At 49.9% G+C, this 27,357-nt stretch overlaps 1 pseudogene; it reads right to left on the bottom strand.

The window, feature by feature from the left end:
• Positions 1-683: 683 nt before the first annotated feature.
• LOC149367501 (uncharacterized) overlaps positions 684-27,357 on the bottom strand; it is an 80,755-nt pseudogene continuing 54,081 nt past the window's right edge.

The following is a 27,357-nucleotide window of genomic DNA, read 5'->3' as shown; positions in this document are numbered from 1 at the left end:
TCCGTGTGTGCAAGCGCGTAGACTCATGGCTGCTTCCTCGGCTGGCTCCGAGGAGGTGACCGAGGGGAGGGGGACAGTAGCAAGAGGCTGTAGGGAGGAGTTGGCGACGGCCACCGCCGCCTCCTCAGCCGTGCACGCGGCGTCCACCCATACGGCATCTGATTCGGAGCCGTAGTATTTGTGGAGCGCCTCTGCTCGGGCTCGGCGGAGCGACTCATGATGCTGGGGGAGCATGTTGCGGGGGAGAGGTTTGATGAGAAGTTCTCGGTGGAGGGGCCGAGGAATGGGGAGCAGGATAGGGTCATTCGCTGGGATACGAATGTCTAGAGACTCCAGGATAAGGCGACCAGTGGATGTTTGGGTGAGTCGCAAGTATTGCGCTTGGCGATGGGCTTCCACAAGCTCCCCAACTGTGTTGTGAAGGCCCAGGTGTAGAAGGCGTTCTGTGGAAGTGCTAACTGGAGTGTGTAGGGCCGTCTTGAACGCAGTGCGTAACATGACATCCAAGGGGACCGTGTCCTGTCTGATGAGTCGAAGATAGGGAATTGTGTATAAGAAATGGCTGAGAACGAAGGCATGAATGAGACGACATAGGTCTTGCTCCTTCATGCCTCTGTGGCGGCCCGAAACTCTGCGGATGACGTACGATATTGCGCCTGTCACGTGCTTGAGCTTCTTGAGGGTTACGTGTTTTTGCCATTGTTCTGGATGTGGAGTCCCAGAACCCGGAGAGTATCCACCTCCGGGATGGGAGAGCCATTAAGTTCGATGACAGTTGGTGCAGTGGTGTATTCGCGGGAGGTTGGGCGGAGAATAAGGAGCTCCGACTTCTCTAGGGAGCACGAAAGTCCGATGCTCTTGGCGTGGTCTTGTGTGAGTGTGGTGGCGTTTTGTAAGGTGGCCTCTATGTCGCCATCACTACCGTAGGTGGTCCAGAGTGTGATGTCGTCCGCATAGAGGGTGTGTTTGAGATTAGGTGTGGTAGACAGTTTCCGGGCGAGAGGGATGATAGTGGCGTTGAATAGGAAAGGAGAGAGGACGGACCCCTGTGGGGTGCCGACGCTCCTAAAGGTGTAGGGTGGGGACCCAAGGGGGTCAAAATGCAACTCAGCCGTGCGGTCCGTGAGAAACGCCTTAATGTAGGTGCACATCCGTGCAAAGGGCAGTCATAATCATGTAACAAGTGAAGGCGGGCTAGTTGGTGGTTGACAATGGAGTGCATATTGCAACCGCGCAAAAACGACGCAGGACAAGAAAGGAAAGCACAGGACAAGACGCGTTTTGTCCTGTGCTTTCCTTTCTTGTCCTGCGTCGTTTTTGCGCGGTTGCAATATGCACTCCACAGTCATAATCGCCTGATGTTCGGCGCGATCAAAGGCTTTGGAGAGATCCAAAGCCAGGACTGCCTTTGTGTGGGCCGGAATATTCGGATCGTAGATGTCTTGAGTGAGCGGCAGCTTGGCGTCCTGAGCGGAGAGATGGGGGCGGAAGCCCACCATGCTGTGCGGGTAAAGGTCGTTGTCCGCCATGTGAAGTGTCAACAGCGCTAGCGCCACGTGCTCGAAAAGTTTTCCGAGACACGAAGTGAGCGAGATTGGGCGTAGATATTCTAATGTAAGTGGCTTGTTCGGTTTTGGTATTAAAAATTCATTATCTTGGCGTGCTTTCCCGGTGAGGGCAGGCGCCGCGGCCAACGGCAGCAGGGCGATGGGTGGAGTATCCCAAGCTGCAGAAACGGTCGAAAAACCGCCGACCGGCCGCAGGAACCGGCAGCGGTGGTCACAGGAACGGCAGCGGTGGCCGCAGGAGCAGCCGGGACCGCCGGCCTCAGCTGAAAATAGACAAAACCTAGTCAAATTATGGAGCTGAGGAGACAACAGCTCAAGCAGCGTCTTCTTCTTCGTCTTGGAGACATGGGAGAGGCCTTTGCCCTGCAGTGGGCGTAGTCAGGCTGATGCTGCTGATGATGATCTTGGCGTGTCGCCAAGACTGGGGGAGGGTGCCCTCCGCCCAGCATTTGTTGAAGTAGTCTGTAATCTGGGTGACTGATTTTTCATCCAGGTTGCGGAGCATAGAATTGGAAATTTGTCAAGACCCGGCGCCGCTCTGATTTCCGCCTCAGATATATCGGCGTCCAGTTCCGGGTTAGGCTGGCCTGTGTAAGGGGGCATATGGTCAGGTGTGCCTGCTGAGGTGTATGCCCGTTGAAGGGTGTCTAGGAGTGCGTCCGAGTTGCTGTCGCGTGCGTGTAAGAGGCGTGTGACGTGGTGTTGTGTAGAGGATTTGGACTGTGTGGGATCTTTGAGATGTCTGAGGAGTTGCCAAGCTCGCTTGTTGGACAGTTTGCCGGCCAGTCCGTCGCAAACTTGCGCCCAGTTAAAGCGGCAGAGCTCCTCCGCGTGTTGTTGTATCTGCGTTTGCAGCGCGGCCAGCCGCTGTTTAAGCTTTCTGCTGAGCTTGTTGCGTTTCCAGCGCTCGAGGAGGCTGTGGTAGGCCTCCAAGAGGTGGGCGAGGCGAGAGTCTAGGGTGGGGGTGTCTTGTGTTGTTGCGATGTGTTGGGTGCTGTGATGGACATCGCTCGCAAGAGATTGTACCCATTCGTCGATGTCCGTAATAGGTGTGTTTGGGAGGTCTTTCCGCGATGCGCGGATGGCGTCCCAGTTCACCAACTTAACAGCCGTGCTGTGCGGACGTAGGTTTAGGCGCTCTTCGGATCAGGCGTGGAGACCGGGACCGGACCGACTGCGAGAGCGACTGCGTAAAATAGATGAGTACTTTCCTTTAATAGTTTTAAAAGTGTGTTTAGCTTCTTTAGGCTATTAGGGGAAGTGCAGGTTAAGGAATAGAATTTAGGTCAGTGACCTATATTCTTGAAAGAATGTCGTACGCCAAAAAAGGACGAAACAGGAAGGAAAAACACAGAACAGGAAAGAGGCGCAAACGGGACAGTGCTTCAATGAGCGTGCTCGACAGCACAATGTGACACTAAAAAGCAAGACGGGAAGCAATCTAGCTTTACATTGTAGCAGTTGTAAAGATTGTTTTCCGAAATTTCAAGAGACCAGGTTTCTAGCCAGGGCAAGAGAAAAAATCGAAAGAGAAGTCATTGAGGCTTTTTATATTGATCAAAAAAAAGACAACTGCGTTAGCACGCCTTCTGTTCTCCTCACCAGAAACGAACTAGCTTTTTTGGACGGTTTTGTTTAGATGCCCTTTGCAAAGTCCGCCTGCTTCCTTCAATCGGTTTCATGATTGTTAATATCTTAGAGGTAGTTCTTATCCTTATTCATAATCGTTCAACCTGTGCTATCATTCACGCTCGCATGAGTTATCAACATGCCTTTTGTAATAGCGACCTCCCTATGACTTGTTGTGCTGTGTTGTAGTGTTGTTATCACTCGCCCACCACCGCATTTGTGTTTTTTAGTTCACGCACCCTCATGCAGCTCAGCGGCTATAAAAGAGCGCCTGGTTTCCTTTCCTGTTATTAAAGTTGGAAGTTGCGCCTCTTTCCTGTTCTGTGTTTTTCCTTCCTGTTTCGTCCTATTTTGGCGTACGACATTCTTTCAAGACAATGTACCAACTAACCCGTCAAAAAGTTCTACGACCTGTATTCGGCCGGCAGGTTTTTTTTCAGTGTTTTTTTGTGCGTTATTCTTTATAGAGATACCTATTTTTTCTAAGTGATCGATCGGCATTTGCGGTAGGCAGAATTTTACTTTATTTGTGCACGTGTTTTCAAGTGTGTTGGTCTTGAGCCTGTAGTTATCTTAGCATTTGGTGGAAGCAATAATCGAATGTTGCTACTATGGTTAAGCTACTGAAGGTTAGTTGTACGGAGTGTGAGGCGTCGGTGAATTTAAAAGAAACGCGGTTCGATTCGGTAGAGGAGGCCGAAGGCGCAGATTTTATGTGCAAATTCTGCGTATTAGGTGAACGCCTGGACAGGGCTGAACAGGCGAACAGCGAACTAGTGCTAAGGATGGATGCTCTAGAAACAGAGTTACAGATAGAGAGGGCAGAGAAGCGCAAGCTTCAAGAACAGCTTTGTCAGTTGGAGTCAAAAACGGCTGACACCGCCATTGGAAGCCACAATGGCGGGCATTCCAGCGCCAGCCACGTGGATGGGGCCTGCAATGGCATGGACAGCGAGAAGCCAGTAGGTCAGACATGTTCAGGCAGGAACAGCTACGCACATGTGGCAGCTGGGAAGTCGAGAAGCGATGCTGAGAAGGGGAACGAGCTAATTCCAGGAAATGAGGTCACAGTCGCTGATAAGAGGCAGCAAGATCCGGAAGTTAGGAGGGAGGGGCAGAGTACCCTAGTGCTTATCGCTGGTGACTCAAACATGGGGCGCTGCAAAAGAGCTATTCTGGAACTTTCCGAGAAGGCTGCAAGGCGTAACTTGGTAGCGGTAGCGGCGGGGCTAAATGATGTCCTGAATGGTAACGCCGCACAAGTAGGGAAAAGATTAGCTGAGGGAGTTGACGGTATAAGGGCGATAGCACAGCAAGCGCAGATCGTGGTGTATACAGTGCCGGAGGTACAAGGAAGGAATGTAGAGGTTGCTAAAGACGTTGTGAATCTTAATCGAGAGATAAGGCAGTTAAGCCTCGAGAAAGGCTTTGAGGTTAGACATAAACAAGGAAGTGCACAGAGCAGGTTCGGGCAGAGGCTTTGGACGAGATGGCATCCATTTCAGTGGAAGGGTAGGAGAAGAGATAGGCTGGCGCCTGGGAGGCCGAGCGGTAGCTTTTTTAGGGGTTCCACGGTGGCTCAGGGCGTAGGGGTCGGTAGAAGCGATGTAGTAAATGTAACAATGGCGGCTGAGCCCAACAAAATGGCCACTAGGAGGCCCAGAAAGAAAACTACGAAAAAGAAATTTAACGCCAGGATCAGTTACATAAACATGCAAGGGGGTAGAAAGAGAGCGAAATGGCTAGAAATAGAACAGCAGTTAAAGGACGAAGCAGTAGGTGTGTACGCTCTATGCGAGACACATCTGAGAGATCTAGAAGGTCCACCTTTAATCGATGGCTATATCTGGGAAGGGCGCAACAGAACAACAACGGAGAAGAAGGGAGGAGGAGTAGGTATGCTGATACATCAAGGAACAAATTGGCAAAGAATAAAATCAACTTGCAAAGAACATGTACACTGCACCGCGGCGGCACCGTAACGTCGTTCTCGACAATGCGCAGGGCGTTGCTGCAGGGATCGCGGGAGTCAAAGCGCGCCACAGCCTGTTTGGTCGAGAACGTGACACGTGCCTCCTGAAAGTCAATCACAGCGCCGTTCGACTGCAGGAAGTCGATCCCCAGAATCAAGTCTCTGGAACACTCGGGGAGTACGACAAATTCACCAACGTACGTGAAACCACTAATCCCAACTCTAGCCGTACACTTGCCCACAGGGGAAATTAGGTGGCCACCAGCGGTGCGAATGGGGGTCCCCGTCCACGGTGTCAGAACTTTCTTAAGTTCTCCAGCAAAGACACGGCTCATAACAGAATAATAAGCACCGGTATCGAGCAGCGCGGTAATCTCAGTGCCATCAACTGTCACACGCAAATCGGATGCAGCGTATCTGATACTGTCGCTGCCTCTCGCTGTCCAGGTATCGTCGGCTCGAGGGTTTCGCGATGGAGGGTCTTGACACGTCCCGACGTCAGCGGCCTTGCCTCCAGAGGTCGCTGGTGTTAGTTTTCCCGACGCGGACTCGGCGAGCGACGGCCAGCAGAGCTACTCTGGCGGCCAGGGCTGGATGAGCGATAACAGAGAGGCGAAGGGGAACGCGACTCGCGCCTTCCAGAGTAGGCAGGGTTCTGGCGTGCCCATAGATGCTGCGCAATCTCATGCGGACGTTCGCCGTTCTGAGGGCAGGGTGCGTCGGGGTGGAAACCGCGAAGGCCCACTTGGCGGTACGGACATGCTCGGTAGAGGTGACCGGGCTCCCCACAGTGGTAGCACAGAGGCCTGCGGTCCGGTGTACGCCACAAATCCGATTTGCGAGGGCGTGGCCCAGCTGTAGTAGATGCGGTTGCGGAATATGCGGCGATGTTACTCACGGGGGTTGCCGGGGCCATACCGTAGCCAGGCACGCTTGCGTGATATGTGCCGATGTTGCTCACGCCAGGCGTTGGGGTAACGGGACCGTAGCCTGTCGTGCGACGTACAACGGATGCGTACGTGGGTCTGTCATCGAACCGGGACGGCGCTTCGGGGACAGGAGGTGCCTGCGCAGCCTGTCGCACCTCGTCCCTGACGACTTCAGTCAGTGCTGCCAGCGGCGCAGGTGCAACCTGGGGCAGATGGATCCGTTGGAGTTCCTCCCGGACAACTGAGCGAATTAGTTCGCGCAAGGTGTCTGCACTGCCGCCGAGACAGGACGAAAAGCCTTCGGGCACCATGCAGTTGATGTCCCGGTTGTACTGGCGGGCCCGTTGTTGCAGCGTCGTCTCCATCGTGGTCGCCTCGGTTAGAAATTCCGCCACCGTGCGGGGTGGGCTGCGCACGAGGCCCGCGAACAGCTCCTGCTTAACCCCACGCATGAGATGGCGTAGCTTCTTCTCTTCAGTCATGTTGGGGTCGGCGCGCTTGAAAAGACGGGCCATGTCTTCGGTGTACATGCGCACGCTTTCGTTCGTGCGCTGATTTCGGGAGTGCAGCGCAGCTTCAGCCTTCTCCCGGCGGTCAGCGTTGGGGAACGTAGCCAGGAGACTCCGGCAAAACGTCTCCCAGGTGGGAAGGGTAGCCTCGTGGTTTGCAAACCATGTCCGAGCAGACTCTTCCAGGGCAAAGTAGACGTTATTGAGCTTGCGCTCATCGCACCAGCCGTTATAGCGTGCGACCGGCTCGAAGGTCTCCAGCCAGTCCTCAGCGTCTTCGAACACGTCACCGTGAAAAGATGGCGGTGTTCGCGGTGGGTGGCAAAGGATCGGCGCCAGGGGCCTGGTGTCAGCGGCCATGGCAGTTGGACTCGACGGTAGAGGCTGGGTCGGCGGCGGGGTCCTGGTGTCAGTGGCCATGCCAGTTGGACTCGGCGGTCGAGGCTGCGTCGTCCTTGTTGGCGGGGAAGGGGCCCAAATTCAGGCGACTCTCCGCGGAGACGGCGGCTGGGTCGCTGGTGAACCGGTGTGAGGTCTGTAGTGACGCTGTACGGAGTGTGCAGGTCAGGAAGCGTACCCAGCACTGCTCCACCAAACTGTAGCGTGCAACGCCAAAAAGAACACCAGCGCAGAGACGCAAAAAACCTGCGGCGGTCCCTCAGTGGTTCGAGCGCGCGCGCGAGAGCCAACTAACTTCTTTCTCTTCTAGTGCATGCACTACTTCTGTCTCTTCGAATGCATGTATCAATATAAAGCAGATTGGAGACGGTGTCGATATTATTTTGCTTGGAGACATGAACGGCCACATCGAGGATATGGATGGATACACAGATTGTAACGGGAAGTTAATGCTAGGCTTGTGTGAGCGGCACAACCTAGTTATTGACAACAGAGAAACTAAATGTGAGGGACAAATCACGTGGGAATCTCGTAACAGGCAAACAACCGTTGACTACTGTCTAATGTCGCAGGGCATCTATAGCAAGCTCGCAATAATGGAAATAGACGAAGAGGGGAAGTACAGCCCAGGAAGTGGTCATAAACGTATTAGTCTACAGTTGGGAGCCCTAGTCAAAAGAGAAATGCAGCGAAAAGTATCTCTTTTGTCAAAAAGACAACGCAAAATTAAACGATGAACAAATAGCGCTAATATCAGCCGAAATAGAAGAAGTAATCGAGAGACACCCCATGGAAAAGTGGGATTATAATCAGTTAGAACTGCTCATCGCTACAAAATGAAACCAGTGAAAGGAGTAAACCGCTGGAGAGGAAAGAGGAAGCCACGAAGCTGGTGGAATATGGAAATTAAGGAGGCCATCGAACAACGACGGGTGTCTTCAAGGAAACACAGAGAAGCAAAGAAGGCGCATTTATCTGAAGAGGAAATAGGCGAAAAATGGGAATCTTATCGACAAAAGAAACAGCAAGTTCAGGTCCTAGACCAGGCTAAAATGAAACAGTCCTCGATAAATGGCTGGCTGAAGTTCGCGAGGCAAATAGAGGGGGGCAAAGAAAATTCTGGAACCATATAAGCTGGTTGGGAAAAACAAATCAAATAACGCAGGAACAGATTATAGAGGCTGAGGGAAAAGGTTTAGAGGGAGACGATGCTATGAACTACATTGCGTCATTTATAGCTGCGTCTTTTAGCAACGACAATGGGGTAATCTCCCCAAGTGAGGCGGCAACACAGGACAGCACAATAGAGAACAGCTTAGAACTGACTAGTCTTAACTGGGAAAAGGCGGAAGCGAATATTCCTAAAACCACATCCGCAGGGGTAGACGAAATTCCAATTAAGCTGATTAAGGAACTTGGCCCAAGAAGCAAGGAAGCGCTGATAAAAGCATTGGAGACAGTCATAACAAATCAGGAAATTCCGCACAGCTGGAGACAGAGTAAAATTAATTTGATTTATAAAGGGAAAGGAGAAAAGATGAACATCAAATCCTACCGTCTGATTACGATAACGTCTATTATGTACAGGCTGGCAATGCAGGCGGCGAAATTAAAAATGCAGGCATGGGTAGAAGGAAATCGGATACTCAGAGAGCTTCAGAATGGGTTCAGAAGGGGTAGGCGTTTAGATGACAGCCTGTTCGTGCTTACCCAATGCATAGAAATAGCTAAGGCGGAAAACAGACCTCTGTTTTTAGCCTTTCTGGACATAAGCAGTGCATACGATAACGTTAACAGGGAACTCCTGTGGAGCACGTTGAAAGATTTAGGTATCGGTCATGAGGTAATTGATCTTCTACAGGAAATCTACCGAGATAATGAAGTTGAAATTACATGGGAAGGGAAAAAAAGTACCACAACTGTGGGGGTGCACAAAGGATCAAGGCAAGATTGTCCTCTATCACCGCTGCTGTTCATGCTTTACGTGATAAATATGGAAAGAAGGCTAGAAGAACTTAATCTAGGTTATAATCTGTCGTACAGATTAGGCGGAAATCTAGTTGAGCAGCGACTCCCCGGTTTAATGTATGCGGACGATATTAAGGCGGAAGCCTTTAATGTCTCATCGTTGTAAGCAGCAGTTGTGGACAGAAAATGTCACGCTTTTCAATTGGTGGAAACGGTCGTGACGTCACAGTGCGCGAATTTCAAACGGGGCCAATTGTACTTCGGCTAGTAACCATGCAACCAATTGAAGGGATCGTATAGTGATGCTCCAAGTAAGTGGGACTTAGCTTAGTTAATTACTTAATTACCCAATTAGCCTAATTAGCTTTACTAGTCAGGCCATATAAATAAATAAAACCGATTAAGAAATTGGTCGAGCTCAGGAATCGAACCCCGGTTTTCGGCGTGAGAGACGAGCATGCTATCCACTCCGCCATGCCAGCTCGATGCTTTGGAATGAACAAAGGCGCGTCTAGTGAATACGGTGTCTTCACTCACTCTCATCCTCCTCCATTCCTTTCCGGCGAAGTTTAGGTGTCCACCGACAAATGAGAGACAGATACATTTCCTTTCCTCAAAAACCAATTTACCGACGAGCGAGGGGTAGAACCGAATGGGCGATGGCGTTCTATGGACTCCTTGGCAGCGTTGAAAGACGCTGTCGCGTTCCACTCTTAGGGGCGAAGCTTAACATCTTAACCACACATCAGTGACCACACTTTAGGGCAAAAAAGTGCCCCCCTGAATTTTGTGACAGAGTTACTGCGTAATTTCCTTTCCTCAAATACAATTTTCATTTTCTTCATTACGGCTCCTCTTTATCTATCTACTTTCACTCCCACTTCCTCCCTTCCTCTACGGTCGGTTCAGGTGTCCACCGAGATGACAGAGAATTACTGCGCCATTTACTTTCCTCAAAAAGCGTTGCGTTCAAAGGGCAAGGCATCGCGCCGGACGGGTGGTGGCGTTCCGTGGACTCCCTGGCAGCGCTACAACGCGCTGTCGCGTTCCACTCCTAAAGGCGAAGCTTAAGCGTCATTAATTAGCAGTTAATTAGTATTCAGGCATTAATCAGTAATTAACCATTAATTAGTGATTTCTCATCACTTAGTAATTAGTACTCAATTACATGTGACGCCACCAGTGCCACAGAAACAGCGAAGGTGGTGCGGAAAACGCTTCCGCCTCTACCCACTTTAGACAGTCAAAGTGCCCCTTGAATTTTTGTACTGTTAGCAGACAGCCAGGAAGATTTACAAACTTTGGTTAATTGCTGTGGAGACGAAGGAGACGCTCTAGGATTCAGTTTTAGCGCAACTAAACAGGTCTGATGATTTTTAACGATACAACTGACCAGGTGCTTACAATACAAGGCCACGATATACCCAAAGTGGCCGAATACAAATACCTCGGGATATGGCTAAACGAAGGGCAGATATACACGGAAAAGCACGAACAGGCTCTTAGGGCAAAAGGACGAAGAGACGCCGGGATAATGAAACATAGGGCATTATGGGGGTACAACAAATATGAAGTACTAAGAAGTATTTGGAAAGGAATAATGGTGCCGGGACTTACTTTCGGCAATGCGATTTTGTGCATAAGGGCAGAAGTTCAGTCGAGATTAGATGTAAATCAGATAGGTGTTGGAAGATTAGCACTAGGTGCCCACGGCAAAACCACAAACGAGGCGGTACAAGGGGTTATGGGCTGGGCATCGTTCGAAGCGCGGGAAGCTAAGAGTAAAATGCTATATGAAGAACGGCTGAGGAAATTGGACGATAACAGGTGGGCAGCTATGGCTGACACCGCCTTATACAGAAAGAGCGTTGACTCACAGTGGCGGAAAAGAACTAGAAAACTAGCCAGTAAGTATGCAGGTCATGAGGACGGAGAAAGAAAGAGCATTAAACGACAGGTTAAAAACGCGCAAGTTAAAAATTGGATGAATTCAATGGAAAAGAAACATAGTGTAGAACTATATCGATACTGGAAAAGGCAGATCAGGAAATAATTTTTCTATGATAACTCAAGAGGCACTGCCCTACTTTTTGAAGCTAGGTCAGGGTGTCTTAGAACGCGCAGCTACAAAAAGAAATTTACCGAAGAAGATGACACATGTGCCAAGTGGTAGATCTGTGGAAACAATTGAACACCTCATAATCAAATATAATGGTATCCATTCGGATGTCGATGCAGGCGCAGTCACTCTTCCTGAGGCCCTAGGGTTTAAAGATGACAATAGTCATGTAAATAAATCTGCAGTGGAAGTTAGCAAAAGCGATTGGAGGATTGGTGGCTGAAAAGCAGAGATGTGCCATAAGGTTAGAATTGTAGGAAACTGTAGGTAAAGATAATGGCGATTCTTAATGAGAATTGCCAACTCAGGAAACAAAAAAAATAATAAAGGTAGAAAAGCTGAGCATGGTGGCAATTGCCACCACCCCGTTTCAAAGGGGCGCTCCTATCCATCTATCCATTGTGAGGTATGTAGGGCGGGGTTGTTTGAAGGGCAGCGAGATATCAATGATCTGACCCCAGAACGCAAGTTTTGGCGGTGGAGTGGGCTGACAAAGTCGTCGAGGGCTATGTACTCTCGACCACTTAACGCGACCTCTTGCCAAGCTCTTCCCGGCGAATAAAATGTTTTACAATCAATGTAGTGATCGCTTCCTAGTGTGTGTTGTGTTCTTGTCCAAGTGATTCCACGGAGGGAGCGGCTGAGCGTCAGGTCCGGACTGGTGTCCATGCTGACGCTGTTTCCGATCCGCGTGGGTGTGTGGAAATTGTTGTGAGTAGTGAGGCGCAGTTCCTGTACTAGGGACCAGAGGCGCTGGCCACGGCCTGTACTGTAACGGTAACCCCAGTCGGTGTGCTGGCAGTTGAATTCCCCTCCAATGAGGAGAGGGTGCTTGCCTACGAGTCGGTGGAGGCCCCGCAGTAGTGTCTCCAGGGAAGACATCGACTGTGATGGGGGGTGATATATATTTGCAATAGAGATGAAGGGCATTGTGTGTGTGTGTGGTGTATCATTTCCGTGATTACGCAGGCTGTCTGTGAAGTTATGGTGTGTGGTTGGTGGGTGGTCGAACGGTGTACAAGTGTGGACACCTTGGGTTTGTCCGTGGCGTCTGAATGGTAGGACATGAAACTAGGAAGGCCTTACTGGCCGTATCCTGGAGGAAGATGATTTGGGGCCGGGGGGTGAGGGTTGGAACGATGAGTGCAAAGGCGCGCGCTTGCCCCGGAAGCCATTTTCTTTCCTCAAAAAGCGGTGCGTTCAAAGGGCAAGGCATGGCGCAGTAATTCTCTGTCATCTCGGTGGACACCCGAACTACAGGAAGGGAGGAACGCCACCACCCGTTCGGCGCGATGCCTTGCCCTTTGAACGCAACGTTTTTTGAGGAAAGGAAATTCTCTGTCATCTCGGTGGACCCCCGAACCGCACCGTACAGGAAGGGAGGAAGTGGGAGTTAAAGAAGACGGAAGCCTCTAGACAATCATCCGTTAGCGTCAGCCGCTCGTTTTGGCGACCGAGGCGCGCATAAATCTCCCAGCACGTGGGGGCCCTCGTGTGGTGAGTATACTGCCATGTAAAACAAATGGGTAAAACTTTGATAAAGATAAGCTTTACTAAGAGCACTACCAAGACACACCACCAGCCAAACCAGGCGCAGCCAGGGCTATTGCTTTCGCAACTTACCGGGCTTAGCCAAGCTAAGCCTCTGCCATTTTTCTCTCCACTTTCATCACCCTCTGTTGGTAACTTTTTATCGCCTTGCCCGTAAGAATCGGCGAGAACGTGAAGCACTCCGTTCCTTGCACTTCTGGCCGCGAAGCATTTCTCTCGCACCCGCATCCACTCGCACCACGGCAAACCTCTCGCGGTAACGGCGAAGTGGCTGGCATGAAATTTCTTTAGCCGCGGACAGCTGGGGCTGTTCTCTTTTCTGTGCACGCGACGCGGTTCGACGCCGAGGATGCGGAGAGTGCTAGCAACAACTGACTCCTTCATGAAACGTTGAAGCTCCTTTGGGGGGACCATTTTTGCTAGTTGTGAGCGGTCGAAGTTTAAGTTGGAGTGGCCATCGTGGTGCCAAATACAGCATGTCATCGCAAAAGGTAGCTGCTGATTCATTGGTACTCCCTGTAATTTGTCTGCAGAGCAATATCCGGCTCTCAGGGCGGCTACCGCGAGTGAAGTTCGCGGTGCTGTATTTTGTTTGCCGCATCCGGTCGCGTTAGTGGAATGCCCATTACTTTTTTTTTCCCTCGGGGCCCTCTGCACAACCGCACAGAAGGGGTGAGCTCAACCCAGCGGGATACGGGGGGCCGCCGGATGGCGGGGGATTACGGGAGACGTCAAACTCCCCTTATGGACGGAGTCGTTAGGTCGCATCCTGTGTGCACGTGTTTACGGCGAGGCGAACCCACGTCACAGTGCGTGGCTTTTGTGCCATGTCTGCAGCGGCGTGCTTTGACATATTGTCAAGCTAGCTGCAGGCATGAGGAGCGACGATGAGAAACAGATGGGTTGAAGTGGTTTTCCTGGAACTTGGGTCAACCGGACGTTGGGAAAGCGAGTGTTCGCGAAGCTCGCAGCAGGAAAGCACAATTATCCGAAATCGTGATGGTAGAAAGTATACATATGTGTACGGTGTCTCGATGAGCTACCTTCTTTCTCCAATCATTGATTGGTTGTGTTATTCTTTCCCCAATTGTTGATTGGTGGTGTTTTCCTTTCCCCAATAAGTTATTGGGTGGATATTTGTACAGTACCTGATTGGTTATTCTCCCCACCGAGGGCGGGGACATAGGGTTTAAAAGCCCACTGTTTCGGCAGGACCGAGGGCTGGTTTCGTCACATCGAGTCAGTCAAGTGTAAATATGTTTTCTCCTTGTTTGTATCTTCCTTTGTGCTTTCACTTGTTATAAAATGTTAACCTCTCCAGAAGTGTCCTCATGCAATGTGATTGAGCAATTCGAATCGGCAAGACGTCAAGAATCCTACTACAATCATCTTCAACAGCAATTCCCCTCTACGAGATCTTAAGAGAGGATTTCAACTGGCGCAGCCGAAGAGGTGACATTTTAACTCCGCGGTTGGTAAAAATATGAAGAGGGTATATGGAGACGGCCGGTGGACTGTAGAGCCGGTACCGTAAGTCCTTGTACACAGCCCGAGGATAGCGTACTTTTAAAAGGTAAATTTTTATTGCTGAAAACACACACCAATTAATCCCGACGCGCTTCTAATGTACCGGGTTTGGAAAGCGTACAAAAGAAATCAGCCCGAAGCGGGCGCGCGCTGCATAGCGCAGTATTAGCGATATGCTTCTGCCGGCCGCGTGCAGAGGCAGGCCTTGAAGGGGTGCGGTCGCACTTCTAAGTGGCCAGCCTACTCGTTTCGGCATTTACTCTTGGTCCACGCGAAAGGAGGAGTAGGAGAAACCATTGTTTAATTAATGGCAGTCGGTCGCCATCATCTTCGGGCGGTGTCCTTATCTGTCGCTATCCTGAGCATCCGCTCGATCAGCCGCTGCTGGTCTTGTGGATTGCATGTTGTTAGCAGCCGCGCGAAAGCTGCTGTGCTTCCGACTGGATTCGCAGCCAGGTTGGAAGCACTTTCAACTGGCGCAAAATTCCCTCTCGCGGCTCCGAATGGAACGATGCAGATGGACGAAAGGCATCGAAGTCTCAGCCATTCGCTATTCCTCTATCAGGAAAGCACACAATCGCCCCGAAGAGAAACAACAACACGTAGGGAATGGGCACTGCAAAATAGTACTGTCCAGTTCCCATCTTACAGAGCCAGAGAAAGGTAGTTGACGCGAAGGTCACCATGACTTGCATTTCAAAATGCTTCGCTAGCCGTGAGTTTATGTTGTGAAATAAGACTGGTGCGGTATCGGTACCTGGTGACACTCGCCCTTCTTGAAAGGGGCTTGTTTGAAAGTATTAAGGTTATCCTGTCGTTGCCAGCCTGGCCATAGCCCCCTGAAACGTGGAACGTCATCTGGTCCCAGCAGAAAGTCCCTTCTTGGCTTCCAAACCGGGGCTGTCCCTTGGCCAATCCGCTCACCAAGGGCCGGCGGCGGCACTTACTGCAAGAGGGCTGCGTTTCGCAACTCGGAAGAATAGTGAGTTTTAGGATAGCGCACACAGTAACCGATTACGCAGTCGCCACCCTTATAAAAATGGTCTATGGACAGTCTGTAGACTTCTTATTGACTCTATTGACTTCTTATAGATATTGCTTTTTATCTATTCATGGTCTACAGTATGTCTATTGAGAAAAGTCTACTAAAAGTGCATGGCCATCAATCTACAGATTGTCTATAGACTGTCTATGGCATTTGTGTTGCCTACATACAGTTCTCGAGAATTTGTCTATAGACAGTCTATAGACTTTATAGAGAGGAGTCTTTAGACACTCTATAGACTGTCTAAAACTTTTTTTCTAAGGGCAGGCGCCTGTGTCCTCGTGCACCGTACCGGGATGTGCGAAATTTTCACCTGTTACGCTATATGCTGTGCTAAATCCATCTAATGTGGCTATCTGCGAGGAGCATTTGTGCAACACATTGCTTTTTCAGCTTCGAACCGTGTCATGTGCACAGAACTTTAGCCAAAATGGCAGTATTCGGTGCGGATATCTTCGCTTCCCCATTCGTCTGCGCGGCGAGCACTATCAGAACGTTGTATACTGCAGCAAGAAAGGCACGCACTGTGTGTAGCCTTGGCCTCTCCGGTGGAGTGTGTCTGTCGTCGTTGTCGCCGGGCCTAGTGTATTTTTTTTCTGTATGAATCATCATGTGTCGGTTCTTTGGGAGAAATAAAACAGACCAAACAAGGGTGCGCGTCTTCAGGAACGAGTCTTCGGTCTGGGTGCTGGCGTGTCGAAGACAGACTCGACTGTTAGGCAAGTGACTCGCTGCTAGCTGTTGAAGGATCGTCTTTGCGAACGCAGGAACCTCGTTGTACTGCAAGGTGAAGACGAGTGGCGGCCTTTCAATGCACAGGTTGCACGACGGGCTTTAGGGTGCTCTGACTCGAGGTCATACTAATGTGGTGCACACCGTTGTCCTACCAAAAACAATGCAGACCTTCCCTGCCTGCAGCCTTTTTTCTTAAAGGAAAACATGAACCTACTACAACCTTGAGACATCAAGTTAGTGCGATTTATTTTGTATGCAAGAAAGATCTAACTGGACGAACACTCAACTAATACCAGATAAATTTTGTATAGATAGTCGAAAAATACTTCCCCCACCCCCCTTCCAGGGAAGAAAAAAATATACGTGCCTTTGCTTTCATCGGCCTGTAAGGATTGTATGCAGTGTACGACACTGCTTCAGCGCTGTAGAAAGCTGAAGTCCGGGTACTGGTGCTCTTTATACATCAAGACAGATGGTCAGAAACAAAACTGGCCAAACTCCGTCAGGTGGGGGACAAGGTGGGCCGCTTGGTCTGCCGGGTTTCTAACAAGCGCGGGGGGTTACGGTGTAAGGACGCCTTGCGGCTGGCCCATGCATTTGTAACCTGACGAATTCTATATTCGACTCCATACCTCCACCTGCGAAAGCAAGACGAGGATTCACTCGAAGTCATCCTTCGAAAAATTATTTAGCGGGCTCTGGGCCTCCCCGTGAACACCGCCAACAAGCGCCTCCTGGGGCTGGGCATGGTGAACACATTTCGGGAGCTCCGGGAAGCCCACTTGACCAACCATTACACACGTCTCTCGATGACAACGTCGGGACGCCGCCTCCTTGCCCGACTACACATCCAACACACCACTCTCATGGAAGAGCGCGCACGTATTCCATCCAAGTGGAGATGCGCCCTCCATGTGCGCCCTCTTCCTACAAACATGAACCGTGATGACCATAATGGCCGCGCCTGGCGTGGGCGGAAGCCCTGGCCCGCCACTATGGTTCGAAACCCGGTGTATTCTATGTTTATGCCTCCGGCCCGCACCATGAGGGATGGTACACGGCCGCAGTCGCCCACCAATCCAAAACAGTGAACGGCCTTACTTTCCGAGCCCGTGACATAACACACGCGGAGGAGGTCGCCATTGCGTTGGCTGCTTCTGATCCGACTTCAAAAACAATTATTTCCGACCCGCGAGGGGCCTGTCGGCACGTCGAGCAGGGCTGGGTAACGTGCCTAGCCTACCGCATTCTTCAAAACAGCGTCTACACCGGGGACCCCGCTCACCGGCGTATCGCTTGGGCTCCTGCTCACATGGGCCTTGAGGGAAATGAGGCAGCTGACGCCACCACCCGCGCGCTCTCTCACCGGACATTCCCCTCCGACCCCGAAGATCAGGAACTCGAATTTATTCCAGCTTACACCTTCAAAGACATTGTTTTACTCTATCAATCTGGCCACGGTCTTTATCCCCGCCCGTGTAAAGGTCTCTCAAAGGCGGAGGAGCGGCTTCTCCTCTGCCTGTATACTAATACTTTGCTGTGCCCGGCAGCTCTGAAACACTTCGATCCTTCTTTCTCGGGCAGCTGTCCGCACTGTGCGGAGAAGTCTTCGGACATCTACCACATGGTGTGGGCCTACCCCTCCAACCCGGCTATCCCCCCTCACTCCAACCCAACTCGGGAGGACTGGGAGGCGACCCTGCTCGGCTGCTCTGACCTGCAGGCCCAACGAGCCTTGGTCGCGCGAGCCAGGGCGGCGGCCAACGCCACTGGGGTCCTGAACTAGGGACCTCCATCTAGTACTTGTAAGGGCTGGCCCCCTCTGGGCCAGCTGGTAGATAACCTTTTTAAGTGTATCTGTATATAAATGTTTTTCACCACCACCACCGCCACGCTCGCCAGTTGCGCATGCGCAGTAGCGGCGCATAGCTATCGTGCCGGGGCCGCCGCCGCTGCCGCGCGCTCTACATCGCCTCCCTTCTCTCTTCGTTGCTTTCGCAATCCTCTATTTTATTTATTTATTTATCATCATACCCACAGCGCCATTGGCTGGCATTACAGTGGGGGGGGGGGGGGGGGTAGAAGAAAAAGTACACAAATGCCACCGCGTGCAGGTGGTTACAAAAAAAAAGATAACAATGAGATAGAAAGAACACGGAATTATTATACACAAAAAGATGTCACAGCATGGAAGAAAATGAATCATTTGATAATATGGACACTACTTCCTCAGGTAGCTTGTTCCATTCCGAAACCGTTTTAACCAGAGCTAAACCAGTGCCAATTTTTTCTAGTACACCCCCGTATTATGCTACCCACAAAACATTACTTTCCAGTTGCAAGTCAGCCTGGCCTGCGAATCTTCGAAGTAGCAGGTACACTCGGTGCACGACGGCATTATTTAACATCGGGTAGAGCTGTACCCGTAATACACGCGTGCATGTTGATTCCTTTTCAGACGAATCAGACCTCTCCTTAGGCCCAAACTCTGGAAGCTTCCTTTCCTTCGAAGTCTTCCTAACCTTACGCGAGGCCTCCTTCCGCGAATGTTCGATGGAGGAAGCCAGCTTACCCTGAAAGCTCTCCTCGCCTCTCCTTAAGTAAGGGACACAAGTCTCGTGTCTGGGTTTGAGGGTCCCTTTACATCGGCCAATAGGACGCCGAGTAGAAAGTTGCATTCCCGCGGCGACAAACATGGCGGCCCCCTTCGAAGCTGGACCCCTCAATTCGGTCTGAATTCGTCGTTGTTACAGCATTTTTCAGCGCGTTCGCTGGCCATAAATGTACCATCGGTATTTCGCTTCGTCTCATCTTGCCTCTAAGGAAAGTATGAGTGGCAAATTTGCCTAATTTTTTTATTTAGATTGACGATTCTGCCACTTTTAGGCTTAACAGGACCGTCGGTTTGTTGACAGAAATGTTTTTAAGCCTCGGCTATCTGATTGCCAAGTGCTACTGAAATGCCGAGATAGGACAGAACGTGAGCTTGTGCAAGCTTTCTATATCAAGAAGCTAGGTGATAGTTGCATTAGTGACACGTCACTTGTTCTTCGCCACAGTGAAGTACTGTTCCTTGATGCATATCTGTGAGAGGTGAATGCATGCGATTAAGAGCATGGATAAGGGCAAAGGTTATACAAACGTTCTTCCTTGAACAAATCCTGTTGAAGGTGCAGCGCTCGTCTTGTTCCCTTACTCGTCCGTGTTGCGCTCTCATGTCTTTCACGAATACGCACCTAGCCCAGCTTCAGGAACTTCTCAATGCACATCTTCGCGGTTTATCACTGGAGGCCGGAAAGAGAACTACTATAGACTTTTCTCAGTTTATTATGTTTACAGTATAGATGAATCACTAAATACCTTCTTAATTGACAGCAATATAAGAGCCACTTTTCGCATGTCGCAGCGTCCGCTGTACGAGAACTCCTATAGAATTGTGTACCCAATTCACTCCTAAGCTGACAGGGTGGTGTGAGAGACGTGCATATGGGATCATATGGTTTTTGTCTATACTAGGCCGGGTCCGGGTCGGTTGAGACGAGAAATCGGCCGGCCCCGACTGGCCTCCAAAACGTAGACCCGCGCAGTGATCTATTCGCAAAACCCAAAGATGAGCGTCTCCAGGGATAAAGGGACAAGTCAGAGAGAAAAGGACGTGTGTTTATGCACATGCCATGAATTTTAACAGACATCCCTGACGACGCTAAGCAACTGTGCCGAGATCATCGCAGTCACTACCCGATAGACAATGAACCTCCGCTAACGTCGTTCAAATATCCTGAACGTCCGCAGGATGTCCAAGAGAGTTTAAATGCGCATTGCGTATGGCTGAATAATGCTTACTGGAGGTTAATGTAAGTACGAAATCAATATTTCTATATTGTGTACCAGTCATGTCGAACCTTCTTGGGCAAAAATTTTTGATATTATGGAAATATTGAAGATAATGGTCTAATCTTGGGATGCGTAGCGAGGTCATTCTTTTAAGTTTTTCCAGTGCTCGCATCGAGCAGCTAAGTCTCCCAGAGCAAACTAATAGGGAACGTTTATAACGGTAGCAGGAATGTTAACATAAAAAACGGAAGACTACAAGAGAAGATGTGCGGATATGATTGTTACAGACAATCTTGGAATATATGACAAAATTGCGTTCATAAAACCTTTCCCGTTGAAAAAAGCTTTTGTCCTGTGAAAGCGAGATGCTGGAGACACCACGCCACCAATTTCAACCAAAACCAGAGTCTGCGCGTGGCGCGTGCAGAGCTGTACCTATTCACCTTGCGGATCTTTCTTTTGCTGCCGAAAATTAGTCTTCAATCTCGCTCTGCCATGGCCATTCATGAAGGAAGGCAACATTGTAACAGAGGAGTTCGGGTAGACTAGTGTTCTTTTCGTGAATGCTGTGCTTAGTAAAATGTTTAGGGGAATCCCCCAAGGTGGAGTAGATTTGTAATAAGGGAGTAATTACTTATTGGCATCCACCCGAGCGCAGCCAAACGGCTATAAAGGAAAGCTGTACAGCTTTCTCAGAAACTTCGTAGTTAAAGAAAAATTCGTCCTGGTCCGGGGTTCGAACCCAGGACCACCGCTACACCGGAGCAGTCGCTCTACCAATTGACCTAACCAGTACGGCAAGCTTATGGTAGGACGAGAGCGAATTGATCAATAACTCGAAGTGGGAACTGTGTTGGTCAAATGTTTAGGGGAATCCCCCAACGTGGAGTAGATTTGTAATAAGGGAGTAATTACTCATTGGCATCCACCCGAGCGCAGCCAATCGCTCGGGCTGGTGTTTTGTCCTTCTCTTGTGTCTCGTCTTTGATTGCGCTGTTTTTTCCAATTCGTAAAACATGTACCAACCAGCCCGTATGGGCCCTCTTCTGGAAGGGAAAAGTGCAGCATGAGGAGGGTGTGTGCTGAAGAATACATTAAAGTAACCTGTACATTCGACAAAGGTTTTTCGCGCTTGGGTGCTTATATTGCGCTTACACATGACCAAAACTTATCCCACGATTCGGTCTCATACAACACAAAGCGCACGCAACTCACCTTTCGTGCAGAAAGTGGTCGTCAGAGCCGATAGCGTCTTCCTCCTCCGCCTCGGTGACGTCCAACCTTGCCAGCATCTCTTCGGCGCTCATCCGAGGCGCGTCGCGCGGCTTCTTGCCCTGCCACTCGAGGTCGCAGTGCACAGCCTCGCTACCATCCCTCTCGTTCCCACCATGAAATCTATGGTAACCATGTCCCCGCCCCCGAGCGCTCGCCCGAGGTTGGCCGAAACAGGCACGCCATTCCTGTAGAAGCAGCGACAGGCGAACTTCACCGTCCTCGTCTGCTGCTCGACAAAGCAAGCTGCGGCGCTGGCTGTGACGCATGCCACCACAGCCCGAACGTCCTGGTAGATGGACACAGACGGTTCACAGTTCGGGGCGCGCGAAGGTGAAGAGCTGAATTTCGCGTCGTTCACCATGCCCGGGGTCATTGCTGTTGTTGTTGTTGTCCTCTAGAGGGGTCATTGCGCGCTCACCGTCCGAACCGTTGATGATGATGATGATGTTCTCATCAGATGAAAGCTAGAAAAGGACCACCAAAACTTCTTCCCAATGTTGATATCCTCAAAGAGGCGGTGTCTGCCTCTTCAATTGGTCAGTAATCATGGCAGGTATCAAAGTGTTACAATGGAATTGCCGCTCCGTATTCTCTTGTCTTCCAGATCTAGAACTACTTATTCGGAAACACAACCCTGATATCGTGCTTTTACAAGAAACGTGGTTATCACCTTATAAATCATTTTCAATGAAAAACTTTCGAATTTTCAGATTAGATCCAAATGCTGGTAGGGGAGGCGGATTGGTAATCATGGTTTCTGAACACATATGTCATCAGGCATCTATCTCTAAGAAAATTCTCCCTGACTGTGAGCTTCTGGCGCTCAAAATTTCATTTCCGCAGTGTGCTGATATTACAATTGCTAATACCTACTTTCCTTTAGGTGTACAGAGGACAGACTGCTTAGACAGCTTGGTGGCTGGCGCAAGCAGTGTAGTTATTGCGGGAGATTTTAATTCCCACCACAGCGAATGGGGAAGTCGCACTGATTCCTGCGGCCAGCTTCTCTGGTCGTGGCTGTCTGCAAATACTGTACGCTGCTGTAATTCAAGAGATATAACATTTATGCGCGGTGGTGCTCGCTCAGCCATTGACTTAACATTATCAGCAGGTAGGCTAGAGGTGACTGATTGGTTGAGAGAAGATTCGGGTCCTTCTAGTGACCACTTTCCTATAACTTTCACTATCCGGTTATCTCCGCACAAAAATAGTTGTGTAAACCATAAACTTGTCAACCACAATATTTATAAATGTTTGATGTCCGCCTCACTTGCCTCTATAGTCAGTACTAGCCGGGATGACAGAGCTCAGCAGGCGGCTTCATTTTTGCAAAGTGCAGTAGACCATGCAATATTCACTGTGCCCGCAGCAGTCTCTAATAAACAGCCGTCTCCCTGGTGGACACAAGAATCTGAGAAGGCCTATCGTTGCAAAAAAGCGGCCTGGAAGAGGCTATCCTGCAACCAGAGCCCAGCAAATTGCTTAAATTACAAATTTTTCGCTGCATCTTTTAAAAGAACAATTGCAAAAGCCAAGGAGGACTATAACCAAAATTTGAACACTTATCTTTCAAATCCTCGTAATCGGAAGGCCCTGTATAGATTTATAGAACGTAACAAGAGTTCTCCAGTCCCTCACCTTACTTCTTCAACAGTGTTATCACTCCAACAGGCTCAGGAAACCCTGGATAGTATTGCTCAGGGACTAGCGGTACGTTTCCAGACTCAAAGAAATGTCCCTCTGCGCGCAATCACACCCTCTTCAGATTATACCGAGGTTGATGCGTCAGAGCTCCTCTCAGTCCTGGCAATGAGGCACCCTGCAGCTCCCGGACAAGATGGTGTCACTGTTGGCATGATTAAAATTTCGGAGTGTCTAGCGTTCCGTCCAGACGGAACATTTGCTGCTGCTGCAATTCCGTCCAGACGGAATATTTACTGCAGCTAGAGTTCCGTCCATACAATAGACAGTTTTAGTTTCACTTACGTAGAAGCTTCACGTAAGTAGAGCGCTTACGGGTCACCAGTGCGCAAGCGCAGAATGTGAAGTGTCTGCGTGGGTCGCACGGACGTACGTGATATTCGGATCTTTGCGTTGCGGTATTCACGTTGCTTGCGTACGTGGCGTTGGCAAGATGGCGGCGCCCTGCCCGCCCGCTTCACAACGATAACAGCTTCATCGCTAATCCCTCGACGTGGTATCGGGCTGTAAACTGCTGTATTTGCCTTCAGTTGGTCCATTCTTGCTCTCCCATGAAGTTTTAGGTGATAACTAGCTTTGGTTTTCCAGATAGAAATCCGTTTCAGTAGCTCCTAAGCCTGACGGAGAACCGTTTGTGGTCGTCATAGCAACGAGTGTGCCGACGGTCTCGCGAGACCACGCGAAGCTCAAAACCTCGCGGGATATCGCGAGACCCTCCGCACAGTCAGCGGGAAAAGCAAAACGGTGCACGTTTTGACTCCGTACGCACACGTCGCCAGCCTGTGTGGGATACCAGCGCGCCTTCGCTTCTCGAAAAGCAATGATTTAAATATGCTGCGGGACGTAAAGGAATGTAATCTCTTTGAAGATAACATGCAACTGTAATGTGGAAACTCGCACAGTTAGTGTGGACGGCCACAGTCCTTGTCCCAGCAGCGCTGCTCAGCAGGCCGGCGTTCGCAAGCGCGTACCCGAGCTTCGTCTTCTGTCTTCTTCCTCTCCTTCGGCAGCGCTAGCCGCTGAGGCAGCAAACCCCAACTCTCTTTCTTACACAACATACAGTTCGGTGGAATGAAATCGCTCAACTTTTGTCAGAAAAAAGGGGGAAAGTATTTAGCGCCGGCACTGTGGCTTGGCCTGGCTCCGCTCCAAGCAGCTCGACTAAACAAAATTAATTTTCTTTATCTGTACTTTTTTAGGTTCTATGGCAGATTTACACAATTTGCGTCCCGTACGTGTAGCTAAAACTGTACAAAGCGACACGAGCGTTCGCTACGCAGACTGCTCACGTTTACGTGCGTGAAGGCTCTACGTACGTAAAACTAAAACTGTCTAATGTCCGTACTGTCCATACTATACAAAATGGGTGATTTCTACCCACATAAAGCATTTCTTTGCCTCTGTAATAACCAGTTGACAAAGCTGTATCCAGATGTTCTCTCTACGCATGTATACGGCACCAAAATATATGTCCGCGTACGGCGTTTAGTTACATCCTCGAAGGTATAACTTCCGTGCACGCATGCAGGATCGGTAAAATGACACTGTTAGAAGCAGAGTGCAGAAACTCTTCTCGAAGTGATGTGAAGCCCTGTCGCTGTTTGTGCTGCAAGATGATGTATCGCAAAAAAGACAAAGACGTACACAAACGGTCAACAAGCGTTATGCAAACGCACCAACAAACCCAAGCCAAAACTTTTTCTATTGCCATTTCACACTGACTGCTTGGAAAACAAAATAATGCAGCAGAATATCCTGTCACACATTAGGCGGAACAGGATTGACACTTTTTTAAATAAACATGCAAAAGTCTGCAAGCAAACTGATTTCCCAGTCCCTAACGCCAGCTTTAATTCCGTCTTGACATAACTGTTGTGGCAGATAATGCTGGACGGAACTGTATGGTGTCAGATACAGTTCCGTCTGGACGGAACACCAGCGCTACATGCAGTTCCGTCTAGACGGAACTCTAGCGCAAATTGTAGTTCCGTCCGGACGTAACTCTAACGCAAATTGTAGTTCCGTCTGGACGGAAATTTTAGCCCAGGATTTCACAAGCAACCTCTTAGATATTAAGCATGAAATGCTTTTAGCCCCCGTTGTCGGCAGTGTGGTGACGTCACGCCGAGACCGAGAGCCATCATCCGGGCACTGAAATCCACTCATCCGGGCACTGAATTCCAGTCATCCGGGCACTGAAATACAGTCATCCGGGCACTGAAATACAGTCATCCGGGTACTGAAATCCAGTCATCCGGGCACTGAATTCCAGTCATCCGGGCACTGAATTCCAGTTAGCCGGGCTCTGAAACGAGAACATCCGGGCACCGTACGAGACTTAACGAGATTTAACGACACTCTCTAAGTCCTCCTACGCGACCGGCATGCAAGCGCCGGTTGGTCTCCAAACGAGACAAAAAATAACTGCTGCCAGTGCCTTCTCAATGTTTATCAAGATATCAGTGGAGCTGTGGGTTTGATAATGCACGGAATTATAATTTCCGATTTCTAATAACGCGTGCAAAAAGCACATAAATGCCACGTTACACTTCGTTGTCATACGTGATCTCTTAGGGGCTTCGCGCATCGAAGCAAAGCCGCGCAGGCGCACAGGGGCCCGGGGGAGAAGCGCTGCGTTCAAAGGGCAAGGCATCGCGCCGAACGGTGCTGGCGTTCCTCCCTTCCTGTACGGTGCGGTTCGGGTGTCCACCGAGATTACATTAGGCCCGTAAACATTTCATGCTTACTCTACTCTCGTTTACGGGAGAGGCAGAGATTTTTTGTCAATACTTCATTGAACAATGCATGGATTCCAAGCATTTGGAACATAGCGAAAATTATTTTATTGAGGAAAGATGCAGGTAAAGGGTACGTTTTAGATAATATTCGGCCAATAGACGATATGCGAAATTGCTTGGCGGTCTGGCAACACCGCGCCCGCAACTTCCGGTTTCCATCTTGGCGCGGTCGAGCTCGTCGAGCTGGTGCATCGTTTGCTATGCTACAGTGAACTAGAATATTGGGTAGTGTGCTCACAGGCCCGCTCGGGGTGACCCCGCCGGTGTCGACAGGGCGCGGTGGCGCGTGGTGGCGCTGCACGCGTCTTCACGGGTGAAAGCGAGTGGCGCATTCGGCTGGCGTCGCAGTAGCCGTGGTAGCCGCGCCGACAAATTGAATTATTATCGCAACATTCGCGTGTGTGTCATCGAAATGGCTCGGCAGATCTTGAATGGAACTTAATTTCTGGCATGTGCACATGTTTATTTATTTCTCAAAGTTCCACAAGGGACATTGCATGAGGGGTTACATGAGTAACTTTTATCAGTATACGCTTGGCACGCAGGGATGATCACGTATTGTCACTCGTGCCTGCAATGTTTCCTTGCAGTTACAACGCTCTGCGTACCGAGGGGTCATACAGCTTTTTGTCTTAATACTTAAAGTTAATAGTAGTAGCATGTGGTGTGGCGGAATTTGATTATATGCCAGGGACAAACGCGGAATGGAGAGTGTGTCGGCGGCAGCAGTTATTTCTATTCGCAAGGAGCCAAGCTGCAGCACACATAACACAGAGGGGCAGGGAGATAGAAGGGAGACACATAAGTGAGCGAAAGTACAAGGAAGGGGGGGGGGGGCATATACATTATTTAAAATTAGCGCTTTGCGCTAAATACGATCGAGGCACGCGTACCGAAACAATTTCGACACAATAGTAACTGACTTCACATTTTTTTGAACAGCCATGCAGCATCCACTGCTATTTAAAAAAATAAAGAATGAGGCAGATTTGTCATCACTGCATGCATTTATGCTCGCTCATTTCGCGTCTGGCAGCGGTGGCTCAGATGGCGCTCGGCTGCTGATCCGAAAGACATGGGTTCGAACCCGGCCACGGCTGTCGAATTTCGATGGAGGCGAAATTATTGAGGCCCACGTACTGTATGATGTCAGTGCACGTTGAAGAACCCCAGGTTACAGTGAGTTGTACCCATGTGGTGGAAATATCCGGAACTCTTCACTATAGCGTCCCGCATAGCCTGAGTCGCTCAGAGACGATAAAACCCCGTAAACTAAACCACTTCGCCTCTTTTTCGTTCAACTTTTTCTAGCACTTCAGAGCAGCGTCAGCAACGGCTCAGTTTAAGGTGCTTCGCCCGTTCGAGTTTTTCTTCGCTGCAATGAATTACATTCCGAAAGCATTCTTCATATGTTGGAAGTGGTTAGAAGCAGACTTCAAAAAGAAGTTGGTTCTGTGAGGTTTTCTGTGGAGAGGTTTTCAAGCTTCAACACAAATCCATAAAGCTGCGCCGGTGGGTAGAGCAGTCCTCCATGGTCGCGGTATTTTGTCAGCCTCGCAGGCAAACAGTTTTCATTGGGAGACTGCATTGTAAGCAAGGTAATGCACATTTGGCAATTTGTCTCCAGTACACAGTTCCGTGCAACATACCCTATTACGTAGAAAACAAGTCTACAGTCACTTCTACCTACGTGCTCATCGTGGTCATGCGCAGGCACCCAAGTTTGAATCTGGAGGGCCCTGCATTTGAAGGCCGCTTATCTGGGCAAGCTTGAACAAGCACTGGCACCATACGTGAA

This window comes from Amblyomma mixtum, chromosome 1, assembly GCF_055824585.1.
Source record: "Amblyomma mixtum isolate Tamu chromosome 1, ASM5582458v1, whole genome shotgun sequence".
Lineage (NCBI taxonomy): Eukaryota > Metazoa > Arthropoda > Arachnida > Ixodida > Ixodidae > Amblyomma > Amblyomma mixtum.
This window is presented reverse-complemented; position numbering and strand designations above follow the sequence as displayed.